This window comes from Oncorhynchus mykiss, chromosome 13 (assembly GCF_057628025.1).
Source record: "Oncorhynchus mykiss isolate SJ-2025 chromosome 13, ASM5762802v1, whole genome shotgun sequence".
Lineage (NCBI taxonomy): Eukaryota > Metazoa > Chordata > Actinopteri > Salmoniformes > Salmonidae > Oncorhynchus > Oncorhynchus mykiss.
The window spans coordinates 2,217,466-2,237,500 of record NC_143034.1 but is presented as its reverse complement, the minus strand read 5'-3'; the positions used below and the strand labels follow the sequence as shown (position 1 = coordinate 2,237,500).

At 38.9% G+C, this 20,035-nt stretch overlaps 1 protein-coding gene across 1 annotated transcript in view; it reads right to left on the bottom strand.

The window, feature by feature from the left end:
- vap (vascular associated protein) overlaps positions 1 to 20,035 on the bottom strand; it is a 70,121-nt gene that overhangs the window by 28,585 nt on the left and 21,501 nt on the right. The window contains exon 2 of the mRNA XM_090194707.1: positions 935 to 993. The gene's annotated coding sequence lies outside the window, so the exon portion shown is untranslated. The remainder of the gene's footprint in view (positions 1 to 934; positions 994 to 20,035) is intronic.

Sequence of the window (20,035 nt, the reverse complement as noted above, 5' to 3'; positions counted from 1 at the left end):
TCTCTAAGTGTATGTTAGCTAGCTAAGTTAGCCACTCAATGTAACTTGTTTTCTCTTAGTGTATGTTAGCTAGCTAAGTTAGCATCTTAATGTAACTTTTTTTCTCTAAGTGTATGTTAGCTAGCTAAGTTAGCCATGTTATGTATAAAACTACCATCTTCTGTAGACATCAGGGTCAGGTTTGAGAGCGCTAGTTAGCTCCAAAAGTGGTTATAGCTCCGACTGCATGCTGACAGTGGTAGTGAATTCAGAGGCCATTCAGTGGCTAGCTACACTACAAACATAATTTTTACCAGTTTCCCGTTAAGCACTTATAATGGCTGTCCACCACAACATAACAGAGAGTTTCCTGATTGACAGTCTGTGTTTAATTTCATTGTGTATCAGAAACACAGTATAAATTCACTTCAATGTGTATCAGAAACACAGTCTCAATTCACTTCAATGTGTATCAGAAACACAGTCTAAATTCACTTCAATGTGTATCAGAAACACAGTCTCAATTCAATTCAATGTGTATCAGAAACACAGTCTAAATTCACTTCAATGTGTATCAGAAACACAGTCTAAATTCAATTCAATGTGTATCAGAAACACAGTCTCAATTCAATTCAATGTGTATCAGAAACACAGTCTCAATTCACTTAAATGTGTATCAGAAACACAGTCTAAATTCACTTCAATGTGTATCAGAAACACAGTCTCAATTCAATTCAATGTGTATCAGAAACACAGTCTCAATTCAATTCAATGTGTATCAGAAATACAGTCTCAATTCATTCCAATGTGTATCAGAAACACAGTCTAAATTCATTCCAATGTGTATCAGAAACACAGTCTCAATTCACTTCAATGTGTATCAGAAACACAGTCTCAATTCACTTCAATGTGTATCAGAAACACAGTCTCAATTCATTTCAATGTAAATAATCACCTGCTCCAAACCCCCTGCAGGTCCTGGAACCCCGGGGCTCTCTGGAGGAAGGGCGCCACCTGCAGGATGGGAGGAGGAAGTACACCGTCAATTCACGACTACAGACTGGTGTTCATTACAGAGAACTACAATGGATAATAACCTGATAACTACTACAGACTGGTGTGGATAATAACCTGTTAACTGACTGGTGTGGATAATAACCTGTTAACAGACTGGTGTGGATAATAACCTGTTAACTACTACAGACTGGTGTGGATAATAACCTGTTAACAGACTGGTGAGGATAATAACCTGTTAACAGACTGGTGTGGATAATAACCTGTTAACAGACTGGTGTGGATAATAACCTGTTACCAGACTGGTGTGGATAATAACCTGCTAACAGACTGGTGTGGATAATAACCTGTTAACTACTACAGACTGGTGTTGATAATAACCTGTTAACAGACTGGTGTGGATAATAACCTGTTAACAGACTGGTGTGGATAATAACCTGTTAACTACTACAGACTGGTGTGGATAATAACCTGTTAACTACTACAGACTGGTGTGGATAATAAACTGTTAACAGACTGGTGTGGATAATAACCTGTTAACTACTACAGGCTGGTGTGGATAATAACCTGTTAACAGACTGGTGTGGATAATAACCTGTTAACAGACTGGTGTGGATAATAACATGTTAACTACTACAGACTGGTGTGGATAATAACCTGTTAACAGACTGGTGTGGATAATAACCTGTTAACAGACTGGTGTGGATAATAACCTGTTAACTACTACAGACTGGTGAGGATAATAACCTGTTAACAGACTGGTGTGGATAATAACCTGTTAACAGACTGGTGTGGATGATAACCTGTTAACTACTACAGACTGGTGTGGATAATAACCTGCTAACTACTACAGACTGGTGTGGATAATAACCTGTTAACAGACTGGTGTGGATAATAACATGTTAACTACTACAGACTGGTGTGGATAATAACCTGTTAACAGACTGGTGTGGATAATAACCTGTTAACTACTACAGACTGGTGAGGATAATAACCTGTTAACAGACTGGTGTGGATAATAACCTGCTAACAGACTGGTGTGGATAATAACCTGTTAACTACTACAGACTGGTGTTGATAATAACCTGTTAACAGACTGGTGTGGATAATAACCTGTTAACAGACTGGTGTGGATAATAACCTGTTAACAGACTGGTGTGGATAATAACCTGTTAACAGACTGGTGTGGATAATAATCTGTTAACTACTACAGACTGGTGTGGATAATAACCTGTTAACTACTACAGACTGGTGTGGATAATAACCTGTTAACAGACTGGTGTGGATAATAACATGTTAACTACTACAGACTGGTGTGGATAATAACCTGTTAACAGACTGGTGTGGATAATAACCTGTTAACTACTATAGACTGGTGTGGATAATAACCTGATAACAGACTGGTGTGGATAATAACCTGTTAACAGACTGGTGTGGATAATAACCTGTTAACAGACTGGTGTGGATAATAACCTGTTAACTACTACAGACTGGTGTGGATAATAACCTGTTAACAGACTGGTGTGGATAATAACCTGTTAACAGACTGGTGTGGATAATAACCTGTTAACAGACTGGTGTGGATAATAACCTGTTAACAGACTGGTGTGGATAATAACCTGTTAACTACTACAGACTGGTGTGGATAATAACCTGTTAACAGACTGGTGTGGATAATAACCTGTTAACTACTACAGACTGGTGTGGATAATAACCTGTTAACTACTACAGACTGGTGTGGATAATAACCTGTTAACAGACTGGTGTGGATAATAACATGTTAACTACTACAGACTGGTGTGGATAATAACCTGTTAACAGACTGGTGTGGATAATAACCTGTTAACAGACTGGTGTGGATAATAACCTGTTAACTACTACAGACTGGTGTGGATAATAACCTGTTAACTACTACAGACTGGTGTGGATAATAACCTGTTAACAGACTGGTGTGGATAATAACCTGTTAACTACTACAGACTGGTGTGGATAATAGCCTGTTAACAGACTGGTGTGGATAATAACCTGTTAACTACTACAGACTGGTGTGGATAATAACCTGTTAACTACTACAGACTGGTGTGGATAATAACCTGTTAACAGACTGGTGTGGATAATAGCCTGTTAACTACTACAGACTGGTGTGGATAATAACCTCTTAACAGACTGGTGTGGATAATAGCCTGTTAACTACTACAGACTGGTGTGGATAATAACCTGTTAACAGACTGGTGTGGATAATAACCTGTTAACTACTACAGACTGGTGTGGATAATAACCTGTTAACAGACTGGTGTGGATAATAACCTGTTAACAGACTGGTGTGGATAATAACCTGTTAACAGACTGGTGTGGATAATAACCTGTTAACAGACTGGTGTGGATAATAACCTGTTAACTACTACAGACTGGTGTGGATAATAACCTGTTAACAGACTGGTGTGGATAATAACCTGTTAACAGACTGGTGTGGATAATAACCTGTTAACAGACTGGTGTGGATAATAACCTGTTAACAGACTGGTGTGGATAATAACCTGTTAACAGACTGGTGTGGATAATAACCTGTTAACAGACTGGTGTGGATAATAACCTGTTAACAGACTGGTGTGGATAATAACCTGTTAACAGACTGGTGTGGATAATAACCTGTTAACTACTACAGACTGGTGTGGATAATAACCTGTTAACAGACTGGTGTGGATAATAACCTGTTAACTACTACAGACTGGTGTGGATAATAACCTGTTAACAGACTGGTGTGGATAATAACCTGTTAACAGACTGGTGTGGATAATAACCTGTTAACAGACTGGTGTGGATAATAACCTGTTAACAGACTGGTGTGGATAATAGCCTGTTAACTACTACAGACTGGTGTGGATAATAACCTGTTAACAGACTGGTGTGGATAATAACCTGTTAACTACTACAGACTGGTGTGGATAATAACCTGTTAACAGACTGGTGTGGATAATAACCTGTTAACAGACTGGTGTGGATAATAACCTGTTAACTACTACAGACTGGTGTTGATAATAACCTGTTAACAGACTGGTGTGGATAATAACCTGTTAACAGACTGGTGTGGATAATAACCTGTTAACAGACTGGTGTGGATAATAACCTGTTAACTACTACAGACTGGTGTGGATAATAACCTGTTAACAGACTGGTGTGGATAATAACCTGTTAACTACTACAGACTGGTGTGGATAATAACCTGTTAACAGACTGGTGTGGATAATAACCTGTTAACAGACTGGTGTGGATAATAACCTGTTAACTACTACAGACTGGTGTGGATAATAACCTGTTAACAGACTGGTGTGGATAATAACCTGTAAACTACTACAGTATCGTGTGGATAATAACCTGTTAACAGACTGGTGTGGATAATAACCTGTAAACTACTACAGACTGGTGTGGATAATAACCTGTTAACAGACTGGTGTGGATAATAACCTGTTAACTACTACAGACTGGTGTGGATAATAACCTGTTAACAGACTGGTGTGGATAATAACCTGTTAACAGACCGGTGTGGATAATAACCTGTTAACTACTATAGACTGGTGTGGATAATAACCTGTTAACAGACTGGTGTGGATAATAACCTGTTAACAGACTGGTGTGGATAATAACCTGTTAACTACTACAGACTGGTGTGGATAATAACCTGTTAACAGACTGGTGTGGATAATAACCTGTTAACTACTACAGACTGGTGAGGATAATAACCTGTAACAGACTGGTGTGGATAATAACCTGTTAACAGACCGGTGTGGATAATAACCTGTTAACAGACTGGTGTGGATAATAACCTGTTAACAGACTGGTGTGGATAATAACCTGTTAACAGACTGGTGTGGATAATAACCTGTTAACAGACTGGTGTGGATAATAGCCTGTTAACAGACTGGTGTGGATAATAACCTGTTAACTACTACAGACTGGTGTGGATAATAACCTGTTAACTACTACAGACTGGTGTGGATAATAACCTGTTAACAGACTGGTGTGGATAATAACATGTTAACTACTACAGACTGGTGTGGATAATAACCTGTTAACAGACTGGTGTGGATAATAACCTGTTAACAGACTGGTGTGGATAATAACCTGTTAACTACTACAGACTGGTGTGGATAATAACCTGTTAACTACTACAGACTGGTGTGGATAATAACCTGTTAACAGACTGGTGTGGATAATAACATGTTAACTACTACAGACTGGTGTGGATAATAACCTGTTAACAGACTGGTGTGGATAATAACCTGTTAACTACTATAGACTGGTGTGGATAATAACCTGTTAACAGACTGGTGTGGATAATAACCTGTTAACAGACTGGTGTGGATAATAACCTGTTAACAGACTGGTGTGGATAATAACCTGTTAACAGACTGGTGTGGATAATAACCTGTTAACAGACTGGTGTGGATAATAACCTGTTAACAGACTGGTGTGGATAATAACCTGTTAACAGACTGGTGTGGATAATAACCTGTTAACAGACTGGTGTGGATAATAACCTGTTAACTACTACAGACTGGTGTGGATAATAACCTGTTAACAGACTGGTGTGGATAATAGCCTGTTAACAGACTGGTGTGGATAATAACCTGTTAACTACTACAGACTGGTGTGGATAATAACCTGTTAACTACTACAGACTGGTGTGGATAATAACCTGTTAACAGACTGGTGTGGATAATAACATGTTAACTACTACAGACTGGTGTGGATAATAACCTGTTAACAGACTGGTGTGGATAATAACCTGTTAACAGACTGGTGTGGATAATAACCTGTTAACTACTACAGACTGGTGTGGATAATAACCTGTTAACTACTACAGACTGGTGTGGATAATAACCTGTTAACAGACTGGTGTGGATAATAACCTGTTAACAGACCGGTGTGGATAATAACCTGTTAACAGACTGGTGTGGATAATAACCTGTTAACAGACTGGTGTGGATAATAACCTGTTAACAGACTGGTGTGGATAATAGCCTGTTAACAGACTGGTGTGGATAATAACCTGTTAACTACTACAGACTGGTGTGGATAATAACCTGTTAACTACTACAGACTGGTGTGGATAATAACCTGTTAACAGACTGGTGTGGATAATAACCTGTTAACAGACCGGTGTGGATAATAACCTGTTAACAGACTGGTGTGGATAATAACCTGTTAACAGACTGGTGTGGATAATAACCTGTTAACAGACTGGTGTGGATAATAACCTGTTAACAGACTGGTGTGGATAATAGCCTGTTAACAGACTGGTGTGGATAATAACCTGTTGACTACTACAGACTGGTGTGGATAATAACCTGTTAACTACTACAGACTGGTGTGGATAATAACCTGTTAACAGACTGGTGTGGATAATAACATGTTAACTACTACAGACTGGTGTGGATAATAACCTGTTAACAGACTGGTGTGGATAATAACCTGTTAACAGACTGGTGTGGATAATAACCTGTTAACTACTACAGACTGGTGTGGATAATAACCTGTTAACTACTACAGACTGGTGTGGATAATAACCTGTTAACAGACTGGTGTGGATAATAACATGTTAACTACTACAGACTGGTGTGGATAATAACCTGTTAACAGACTGGTGTGGATAATAACCTGTTAACTACTATAGACTGGTGTGGATAATAACCTGTTAACAGACTGGTGTGGATAATAACCTGTTAACAGACTGGTGTGGATAATAACCTGTTAACAGACTGGTGTGGATAATAACCTGTTAACAGACTGGTGTGGATAATAACCTGTTAACAGACTGGTGTGGATAATAACCTGTTAACAGACTGGTGTGGATAATAACCTGTTAACAGACTGGTGTGGATAATAACCTGTTAACAGACTGGTGTGGATAATAACCTGTTAACTACTACAGACTGGTGTGGATAATAACCTGTTAACAGACTGGTGTGGATAATAGCCTGTTAACAGACTGGTGTGGATAATAACCTGTTAACTACTACAGACTGGTGTGGATAATAACCTGTTAACTACTACAGACTGGTGTGGATAATAACCTGTTAACAGACTGGTGTGGATAATAACATGTTAACTACTACAGACTGGTGTGGATAATAACCTGTTAACAGACTGGTGTGGATAATAACCTGTTAACAGACTGGTGTGGATAATAACCTGTTAACAGACTGGTGTGGATAATAACCTGTTAACTACTACAGACTGGTGTGGATAATAGCCTGTTAACAGACTGGTGTGGATAATAACCTGTTAACTACTACAGACTGGTGTGGATAATAACCTGTTAACTACTACAGACTGGTGTGGATAATAACCTGTTAACAGACTGGTGTGGATAATAGCCTGTTAACTACTACAGACTGGTGTGGATAATAACCTCTTAACAGACTGGTGTGGATAATAGCCTGTTAACTACTACAGACTGGTGTGGATAATAACCTGTTAACAGACTGGTGTGGATAATAACCTGTTAACTACTACAGACTGGTGTGGATAATAACCTGTTAACAGACTGGTGTGGATAATAACCTGTTAACAGACTGGTGTGGAAAATAACCTGTTAACAGACTGGTGTGGATAATAACCTGTTAACAGACTGGTGTGGATAATAACCTGTTAACTACTACAGGCTGGTGTGGATAATAACCTGTTAACAGACTGGTGTGGATAATAACCTGTTAACAGACTGGTGTGGATAATAACCTGTTAACTACTACAGACTGGTGTGGATAATAACCTGTTAACAGACTGGTGTGGATAATAACCTGTTAACAGACTGGTGTGGATAATAACCTGTTAACAGACTGGTGTGGATAATAACCTGTTAACAGACTGGTGTGGATAATAACCTGTTAACAGACTGGTGAGGATAATAACCTGTTAACAGACTGGTGTGGATAATAACCTGTTAACAGACTGGTGTGGATAATAACCTGTTAACAGACCGGTGTGGATAATAACCTGTTAACAGACTGGTGTGGATAATAACCTGTTAACAGACTTGTGTGGATAATAACATGTTAACTACTACAGACTGGTGTGGATAATAACCTGTTAACAGACTGGTGTGGATAATAACCTGTTAACTACTACAGACTGGTGTGGATAATAGCCTGTTAACAGACTGGTGTGGATAATAACCTGTTAACTACTACAGACTGGTGTGGATAATAACCTGTCTACTACTACAGACTGGTGTGGATAATAACCTGTTAACAGACTGGTGTGGATAATAGCCTGTTAACTACTACAGACTGGTGTGGATAATAACCTCTTAACAGACTGGTGTGGATAATAGCCTGTTAACTACTACAGACTGGTGTGGATAATAACCTGTTAACAGACTGGTGTGGATAATAACCTGTTAACTACTACAGACTGGTGTGGATAATAACCTGTTAACAGACTGGTGTGGATAATAACCTGTTAACAGACTGGTGTGGATAATAACCTGTTAACAGACTGGTGTGGATAATAACCTGTTAACAGACTGGTGTGGATAATAACCTGTTAACTACTACAGGCTGGTGTGGATAATAACCTGTTAACAGACTGGTGTGGATAATAACCTGTTAACAGACTGGTGTGGATAATAACCTGTTAACTACTACAGACTGGTGTGGATAATAACCTGTTAACAGACTGGTGTGGATAATAACCTGTTAACAGACTGGTGTGGATAATAACCTGTTAACAGACTGGTGTGGATAATAACCTGTTAACAGACTGGTGTGGATAATAACCTGTTAACAGACTGGTGAGGATAATAACCTGTTAACAGACTGGTGTGGATAATAACCTGTTAACAGACTGGTGTGGATAATAACCTGTTAACAGACCGGTGTGGATAATAACCTGTTAACAGACTGGTGTGGATAATAACCTGTTAACAGACTGGTGTGGATAATAACCTGTTAACAGACTGGTGTGGATAATAACCTGTTAACAGACTGGTGTGGATAATAGCCTGTTAACAGACTGGTGTGGATAATAACCTGTTAACTACTACAGACTGGTGTGGATAATAACCTGTTAACTACTACAGACTGGTGTGGATAATAACCTGTTAACAGACTGGTGTGGATAATAACATGTTAACTACTACAGACTGGTGTGGATAATAACCTGTTAACAGACTGGTGTGGATAATAACCTGTTAACAGACTGGTGTGGATAATAACCTGTTAACTACTACAGACTGGTGTGGATAATAACCTGTTAACTACTACAGACTGGTGTGGATAATAACCTGTTAACAGACTGGTGTGGATAATAACATGTTAACTACTACAGACTGGTGTGGATAATAACCTGTTAACAGACTGGTGTGGATAATAACCTGTTAACTACTATAGACTGGTGTGGATAATAACCTGTTAACAGACTGGTGTGGATAATAACCTGTTAACAGACTGGTGTGGATAATAACCTGTTAACAGACTGGTGTGGATAATAACCTGTTAACAGACTGGTGTGGATAATAACCTGTTAACAGACTGGTGTGGATAATAACCTGTTAACAGACTGGTGTGGATAATAACCTGTTAACAGACTGGTGTGGATAATAACCTGTTAACAGACTGGTGTGGATAATAACCTGTTAACTACTACAGACTGGTGTGGATAATAACCTGTTAACAGACTGGTGTGGATAATAGCCTGTTAACAGATTGGTGTGGATAATAACCTGTTAACTACTACAGACTGGTGTGGATAATAACCTGTTAACTACTACAGACTGGTGTGGATAATAACCTGTTAACAGACTGGTGTGGATAATAACATGTTAACTACTACAGACTGGTGTGGATAATAACCTGTTAACAGACTGGTGTGGATAATAACCTGTTAACAGACTGGTGTGGATAATAACCTGTTAACTACTACAGACTGGTGTGGATAATAACCTGTTAACTACTACAGACTGGTGTGGATAATAACCTGTTAACAGACTGGTGTGGATAATAACCTGTTAACTACTACAGACTGGTGTGGATAATAGCCTGTTAACAGACTGGTGTGGATAATAACCTGTTAACTACCACAGACTGGTGTGGATAATAACCTGTTAACTACTACAGACTGGTATGGATAATAACCTGTTAACAGACTGGTGTGGATAATAGCCTGTTAACTACTACAGACTGGTGTGGATAATAACCTCTTAACAGACTGGTGTGGATAATAGCCTGTTAACTACTACAGACTGGTGTGGATAATAACCTGTTAACAGACTGGTGTGGATAATAACCTGTTAACTACTACAGACTGGTGTGGATAATAACCTGTTAACAGACTGGTGTGGATAATAACCTGTTAACAGACTGGTGTGGATAATAACCTGTTAACAGACTGGTGTGGATAATAACCTGTTAACAGACTGGTGTGGATAATAACCTGTTAACTACTACAGGCTGGTGTGGATAATAACCTGTTAACAGACTGGTGTGGATAATAACCTGTTAACAGACTGGTGTGGATAATAACCTGTTAACTACTACAGACTGGTGTGGATAATAACCTGTTAACAGACTGGTGTGGATAATAACCTGTTAACAGACTGGTGTGGATAATAACCTGTTAACAGACTGGTGTGGATAATAACCTGTTAACAGACTGGTGTGGATAATAACCTGTTAACAGACTGGTGTGGATAATAACCTGTTAACAGACTGGTGTGGATAATAACCTGTTAACTACTACAGACTGGTGTGGATAATAACCTGTTAACAGACTGGTGTGGATAATAACCTGTTAACTACTACAGACTGGTGTGGATAATAACCTGTTAACAGACTGGTGTGGATAATAACCTGTTAACAGACTGGTGTGGATAATAACCTGTTAACAGACTGGTGTGGATAATAACCTGTTAACAGACTGGTGTGGATAATAGCCTGTTAACTACTACAGACTGGTGTGGATAATAACCTGTTAACAGACTGGTGTGGATAATAACCTGTTAACTACTACAGACTGGTGTGGATAATAACCTGTTAACAGACTGGTGTGGATAATAACCTGTTAATAGACTGGTGTGGATAATAACCTGTTAACTACTACAGACTGGTGTTGATAATAACCTGTTAACAGACTGGTGTGGATAATAACCTGTTAACAGACTGGTGTGGATAATAACCTGTTAACAGACTGGTGTGGATAATAACCTGTTAACAGACTGGTGTGGATAATAACCTGTTAACTACTACAGACTGGTGTGGATAATAACCTGTTAACAGACTGGTGTGGATAATAACCTGTTAACAGACTGGTGTGGATAATAACCTGTTAACTACTACAGACTGGTGTGGATAATAACCTGTTAACAGACTGGTGTGGATAATAACCTGTTAACTACTACAGACTGGTGTGGATAATAGCCTGTTAACAGACTGGTGTGGATAATAACCTGTTAACTACTACAGACTGGTGTGGATAATAACCTGTTAACTACTACAGACTGGTGTGGATAATAACCTGTTAACAGACTGGTGTGGATAATAGCCTGTTAACTACTACAGACTGGTGTGGATAATAACCTCTTAACAGACTGGTGTGGATAATAGCCTGTTAACTACTACAGACTGGTGTGGATAATAACCTGTTAACAGACTGGTGTGGATAATAACCTGTTAACTACTACAGACTGGTGTGGATTATAACCTGTTAACAGACTGGTGTGGATAATAACCTGTTAACAGACTGGTGTGGATAATAACCTGTTAACAGACTGGTGTGGATAATAACCTGTTAACAGACTGGTGTGGATAATAACCTGTTAACTACTACAGGCTGGTGTGGATAATAACCTATTAACAGACTGGTGTGGATAATAACCTGTTAACAGACTGGTGTGGATAATAACCTGTTAACTACTACAGACTGTTGTGGATAATAACCTGTTAACAGACTGGTGTGGATAATAACCTGTTAACAGACTGGTGTGGATAATAACCTGTTAACAGACTGGTGTGGATAATAACCTGTTAACAGACTGGTGTGGATAATAACCTGTTAACAGACTGGTGTGGATAATAACCTGTTAACAGACTGGTGTGGATAATAACCTGTTAACAGACTGGTGTGGATAATAACCTGTTAACAGACTGGTGTGGATAATAGCCTGTTAACTACTACAGACTGGTGTGGATAATAACCTGTTAACAGACTGGTGTGGATAATAACCTGTTAACAGACTGGTGTGGATAATAACCTGTTAACAGACTGGTGTGGATAATAACCTGTTAACTACTACAGACTGGTGTTGATAATAACCTGTTAACAGACTGGTGTGGATAATAACCTGTTAACAGACTGGTGTGGATAATAACCTGTTAACAGACTGGTGTGGATAATAACCTGTTAACAGACTGGTGTGGATAATAACCTGTTAACAGACTGGTGTGGATAATAACCTGTTAACTACTACAGACTGGTGTGGATAATAACCTGTTAACAGACTGGTGTGGATAATAACCTGTTAACTACTACAGACTGGTGTGGATAATAACCTGTTAACAGACTGGTGTGGATAATAACCTGTTAACAGACTGGTGTGGATAATAACCTGTTAACTACTACAGACTGGTGTGGATAATAACCTGTTAACAGACTGGTGTGGATAATAACCTGTAAAATACTACAGTCTGGTGTGGATAATAACCTGTTAACAGACTGGTGTGGATAATAACCTGTAAACTACTACAGACTGGTGTGGATAATAACCTGTTAACAGACTGGTGTGGATAATAACCTGTTAACAGACCGGTGTGGATAATAACCTGTTAACTACTATAGACTGGTGTGGATAATAACCTGTTAACAGACTGGTGTGGATAATAACCTGTTAACAGACTGGTGTGGATAATAACCTGTTAACTACTACAGACTGGTGTGGATAATAACCTGTTAACAGACTTGTGTGGATAATAACCTGTTAACTACTACAGACTGGTGAGGATAATAACCTGTTAACAGACTGGTGTGGATAATAACCTGTTAACAGACTGGTGTGGATAATAACCTGTTAACAGACCGGTGTGGAAAATAACCTGTTAACAGACTGGTGTGGATAATAACCTGTTAACAGACTGGTGTGGATAATAACCTGTTAACAGACTGGTGTGGATAATAACCTGTTAACAGACTGGTGTGGATAATAGCCTGTTAACAGACTGGTGTGGATAATAACCTGTTAACTACTACAGACTGGTGTGGATAATAACCTGTTAACTACTACAGACTGGTGTGGATAATAACCTGTTAACAGACTGGTGTGGATAATAACATGTTAACTACTACAGACTGGTGTGGATAATAACCTGTTAACAGACTGGTGTGGATAATAACCTGTTAACAGACTGGTGTGGATAATAACCTGTTAACTACTACAGACTGGTGTGGATAATAACCTGTTAACTACTACAGACTGGTGTGGATAATAACCTGTTAACAGACTGGTGTGGATAATAACCTGTTAACTACTACAGACTGGTGTGGATAATAGCCTGTTAACAGACTGGTGTGGATAATAACCTGTTAACTACTACAGACTGGTGTGGATAATAACCTGTTAACTACTACAGACTGGTGTGGATAATAACCTGTTAACAGACTGGTGTGGATAATAGCCTGTTAACTACTACAGACTGGTGTGGATAATAACCTCTTAACAGACTGGTGTGGATAATAGCCTGTTAACTACTACAGACTGGTGTGGATAATAACCTGTTTACAGACTGGTGTGGATAATAACCTGTTAACTACTACAGACTGGTGTGGATAATAACCTGTTAACAGACTGGTGTGGATAATAACCTGTTAACAGACTGGTGTGGATAATAACCTGTTAACAGACTGGTGTGGATAATAGCCTGTTAACAGACTGGTGTGGATAATAACCTGTTAACTACTACAGACTGGTGTGGATAATAACCTGTTAACTACTACAGACTAGTGTGGATAATAACCTGTTAACAGACTGGTGTGGATAATAACATGTTAACTACTACAGACTGGTGTGGATAATAACCTGTTAACAGACTGGTGTGGATAATAACCTGTTAACAGACTGGTGTGGATAATAACCTGTTAACTACTACAGACTGGTGTGGATAATAACCTGTTAACTACTACAGACTGGTGTGGATAATAACCTGTTAACAGACTGGTGTGGATAATAACCTGTTAACTACTACAGACTGGTGTGGATAATAGCCTGTTAACAGACTGGTGTGGATAATAACCTGTTAACTACTACAGACTGGTGTGGATAATAACCTGTTAACAGACTGGTGTGGATAATAACCTGTTAACTACTACAGACTGGTGTGGATAATAACCTGTTAACAGACTGGTGTGAATAATAACCTGTAAAATACTACAGTCTGGTGTGGATAATAACCTGTTAACAGACTGGTGTGGATAATAACCTGTAAACTACTACAGACTGGTGTGGATAATAACCTGTTAACAGACTGGTGTGGATAATAACCTGTTAACTACTACAGACTGGTGTGGATAATAACCTGTTAACAGACTGGTGTGGATAATAACCTGTTAACAGACCGGTGTGGATAATAACCTGTTAACTACTATAGACTGGTGTGGATAATAACCTGTTAACAGACTGGTGTGGATAATAACCTGTTAACAGACTGGTGTGGATAATAACCTGTTAACTACTACAGACTGGTGTGGATAATAACCTGTTAACAGACTTGTGTGGATAATAACCTGTTAACTACTACAGACTGGTGAGGATAATAACCTGTTAACAGACTGGTGTGGATAATAACCTGTTAACAGACTGGTGTGGATAATAACCTGTTAACAGACCGGTGTGGATAATAACCTGTTAACAGACTGGTGTGGATAATAACCTGTTAACAGACTGGTGTGGATAATAACCTGTTAACAGACTGGTGTGGATAATAACCTGTTAACTACTACAGACTGGTGTGGATAATAGCCTGTTAACAGACTGGTGTGGATAATAACCTGTTAACTACCACAGACTGGTGTGGATAATAACCTGTTAACTACTACAGACTGGTATGGATAATAACCTGTTAACAGACTGGTGTGGATAATAGCCTGTTAACTACTACAGACTGGTGTGGATAATAACCTCTTAACAGACTGGTGTGGATAATAGCCTGTTAACTACTACAGACTGGTGTGGATAATAACCTGTTAACAGACTGGTGTGGATAATAACCTGTTAACTACTACAGACTGGTGTGGATAATAACCTGTTAACAGACTGGTGTGGATAATAACCTGTTAACAGACTGGTGTGGATAATAACCTGTTAACAGACTGGTGTGGATAATAACCTGTTAACAGACTGGTGTGGATAATAACCTGTTAACTACTACAGGCTGGTGTGGATAATAACCTGTTAACAGACTGGTGTGGATAATAACCTGTTAACAGACTGGTGTGGATAATAACCTGTTAACTACTACAGACTGGTGTGGATAATAACCTGTTAACAGACTGGTGTGGATAATAACCTGTTAACAGACTGGTGTGGATAATAACCTGTTAACAGACTGGTGTGGATAATAACCTGTTAACAGACTGGTGTGGATAATAACCTGTTAACAGACTGGTGTGGATAATAACCTGTTAACAGACTGGTGTGGATAATAACCTGTTAACAGACTGGTGTGGATAATAACCTGTTAACTACTACAGACTGGTGTGGATAATAACCTGTTAACAGACTGGTGTGGATAATAACCTGTTAACTACTACAGACTGGTGTGGATAATAACCTGTTAACAGACTGGTGTGGATAATAACCTGTTAACAGACTGGTGTGGATAATAACCTGTTAACAGACTGGTGTGGATAATAACCTGTTAACAGACTGGTGTGGATAATAGCCTGTTAACTACTACAGACTGGTGTGGATAATAACCTGTTAACAGACTGGTGTGGATAATAACCTGTTAACTACTACAGACTGGTGTGGATAATAACCTGTTAACAGACTGGTGTGGATAATAACCTGTTAACAGACTGGTGTGGATAATAACCTGTTAACTACTACAGACTGGTGTTGATAATAACCTGTTAACAGACTGGTGTGGATAATAACCTGTTAACAGACTGGTGTGGATAATAACCTGTTAACAGACTGGTGTGGATAATAACCTGTTAACAGACTGGTGTGGATAATAACCTGTTAACAGACTGGTGTGGATAATAACCTGTTAACTACTACAGACTGGTGTGGATAATAACCTGTTAACTACTACAGACTGGTGTGGATAATAACCTGTTAACAGACTGGTGTGGATAATAACCTGTTAACAGACCGGTGTGGATAATAACCTGTTAACAGACTGGTGTGGATAATAACCTGTTAACAGACTGGTGTGGATAATAACCTGTTAACAGACTGGTGTGGATAATAGCCTGTTAACAGACTGGTGTGGATAATAACCTGTTAACTACTACAGACTGGTGTGGATAATAACCTGTTAACTACTACAGACTGGTGTGGATAATAACCTGTTAACAGACTGGTGTGGATAATAACCTGTTAACAGACCGGTGTGGATAATAACCTGTTAACAGACTGGTGTGGATAATAACCTGTTAACAGACTGGTGTGGATAATAACCTGTTAACAGACTGGTGTGGATAATAACCTGTTAACAGACTGGTGTGGATAATAGCCTGTTAACAGACTGGTGTGGATAATAACCTGTTAACTACTACAGACTGGTGTGGATAATAACCTGTTAACTACTACAGACTGGTGTGGATAATAACCTGTTAACAGACTGGTGTGGATAATAACATGTTAACTACTACAGACTGGTGTGGATAATAACCTGTTAACAGACTGGTGTGGATAATAACCTGTTAACAGACTGGTGTGGATAATAACCTGTTAACTACTACAGACTGGTGTGGATAATAACCTGTTAACTACTACAGACTGGTGTGGATAATAACCTGTTAACAGACTGGTGTGGATAATAACATGTTAACTACTACAGACTGGTGTGGATAATAACCTGTTAACAGACTGGTGTGGATAATAACCTGTTAACTACTATAGACTGGTGTGGATAATAACCTGTTAACAGACTGGTGTGGATAATAACCTGTTAACAGACTGGTGTGGATAATAACCTGTTAACAGACTGGTGTGGATAATAACCTGTTAACAGACTGGTGTGGATAATAACCTGTTAACAGACTGGTGTGGATAATAACCTGTTAACAGACTGGTGTGGATAATAACCTGTTAACAGACTGGTGTGGATAATAACCTGTTAACAGACTGGTGTGGATAATAACCTGTTAACTACTACAGACTGGTGTGGATAATAACCTGTTAACAGACTGGTGTGGATAATAGCCTGTTAACAGACTGGTGTGGATAATAACCTGTTAACTACTACAGACTGGTGTGGATAATAACCTGTTAACTACTACAGACTGGTGTGGATAATAACCTGTTAACAGACTGGTGTGGATAATAACATGTTAACTACTACAGACTGGTGTGGATAATAACCTGTTAACAGACTGGTGTGGATAATAACCTGTTAACAGACTGGTGTGGATAATAACCTGTTAACAGACTGGTGTGGATAATAACCTGTTAACTACTACAGACTGGTGTGGATAATAGCCTGTTAACAGACTGGTGTGGATAATAACCTGTTAACTACTACAGACTGGTGTGGATAATAACCTGTTAACTACTACAGACTGGTGTGGATAATAACCTGTTAACAGACTGGTGTGGATAATAGCCTGTTAACTACTACAGACTGGTGTGGATAATAACCTCTTAACAGACTGGTGTGGATAATAGCCTGTTAACTACTACAGACTGGTGTGGATAATAACCTGTTAACAGACTGGTGTGGATAATAACCTGTTAACTACTACAGACTGGTGTGGATAATAACCTGTTAACAGACTGGTGTGGATAATAACCTGTTAACAGACTGGTGTGGATAATAACCTGTTAACAGACTGGTGTGGATAATAACCTGTTAACAGACTGGTGTGGATAATAACCTGTTAACTACTACAGGCTGGTGTGGATAATAACCTGTTAACAGACTGGTGTGGATAATAACCTGTTAACAGACTGGTGTGGATAATAACCTGTTAACTACTACAGACTGGTGTGGATAATAACCTGTTAACAGACTGGTGTGGATAATAACCTGTTAACAGACTGGTGTGGATAATAACCTGTTAACAGACTGGTGTGGATAATAACCTGTTAACAGACTGGTGTGGATAATAACCTGTTAACAGACTGGTGAGGATAATAACCTGTTAACAGACTGGTGTGGATAATAACCTGTTAACAGACTGGTGTGGATAATAACCTGTTAACAGACCGGTGTGGATAATAACCTGTTAACAGACTGGTGTGGATAATAACCTGTTAACAGACTGGTGAGGATAATAACCTGTTAACAGACTGGTGTGGATAATAACCTGTTAACAGACTGGTGTGGATAATAACCTGTTAACAGACCGGTGTGGATAATAACCTGTTAACAGACTGGTGTGGATAATAACCTGTTAACAGACTGGTGTGGATAATAACCTGTTAACAGACTGGTGTGGATAATAACCTGTTAACAGACTGGTGTGGATAATAGCCTGTTAACAGACTGGTGTGGATAATAACCTGTTAACTACTACAGACTGGTGTGGATAATAACCTGTTAACTACTACAGACTGGTGTGGATAATAACCTGTTAACAGACTGGTGTGGATAATAACATGTTAACTACTACAGACTGGTGTGGATAATAACCTGTTAACAGACTGGTGTGGATAATAACCTGTTAACAGACTGGTGTGGATAATAACCTGTTAACTACTACAGACTGGTGTGGATAATAACCTGTTAACTACTACAGACTGGTGTGGATAATAACCTGTTAACAGACTGGTGTGGATAATAACCTGTTAACTACTACAGACTGGTGTGGATAATAGCCTGTTAACAGACTGGTGTGGATAATAACCTGTTAACTACTACAGACTGGTGTGGATAATAACCTGTTAACAGACTGGTGTGGATAATAACCTGTTAACTACTACAGACTGGTGTGGATAATAACCTGTTAACAGACTGGTGTGAATAATAACCTGTAAAATACTACAGTCTGGTGTGGATAATAACCTGTTAACAGACTGGTGTGGATAATAACCTGTAAACTACTACAGACTGGTGTGGATAATAACCTGTTAACAGACTGGTGTGGATAATAACCTGTTAACTACTACAGACTGGTGTGGATAATAACCTGTTAACAGACTGGTGTGGATAATAACCTGTTAACAGACCGGTGTGGATAATAACCTGTTAACTACTATAGACTGGTGTGGATAATAACCTGTTAACAGACTGGTGTGGATAATAACCTGTTAACAGACTGGTGTGGATAATAACCTGTTAACTACTACAGACTGGTGTGGATAATAACCTGTTAACAGACTTGTGTGGATAATAACCTGTTAACTACTACAGACTGGTGAGGATAATAACCTGTTAACAGACTGGTGTGGATAATAACCTGTTAACAGACTGGTGTGGATAATAACCTGTTAACAGACCGGTGTGGATAATAACCTGTTAACAGACTGGTGTGGATAATAACCTGTTAACAGACTGGTGTGGATAATAACCTGTTAACAGACTGGTGTGGATAATAACCTGTTAACTACTACAGACTGGTGTGGATAATAGCCTGTTAACAGACTGGTGTGGATAATAACCTGTTAACTACCACAGACTGGTGTGGATAATAACCTGTTAACTACTACAGACTGGTATGGATAATAACCTGTTAACAGACTGGTGTGGATAATAGCCTGTTAACTACTACAGACTGGTGTGGATAATAACCTCTTAACAGACTGGTGTGGATAATAGCCTGTTAACTACTACAGACTGGTGTGGATAATAACCTGTTAACAGACTGGTGTGGATAATAACCTGTTAAC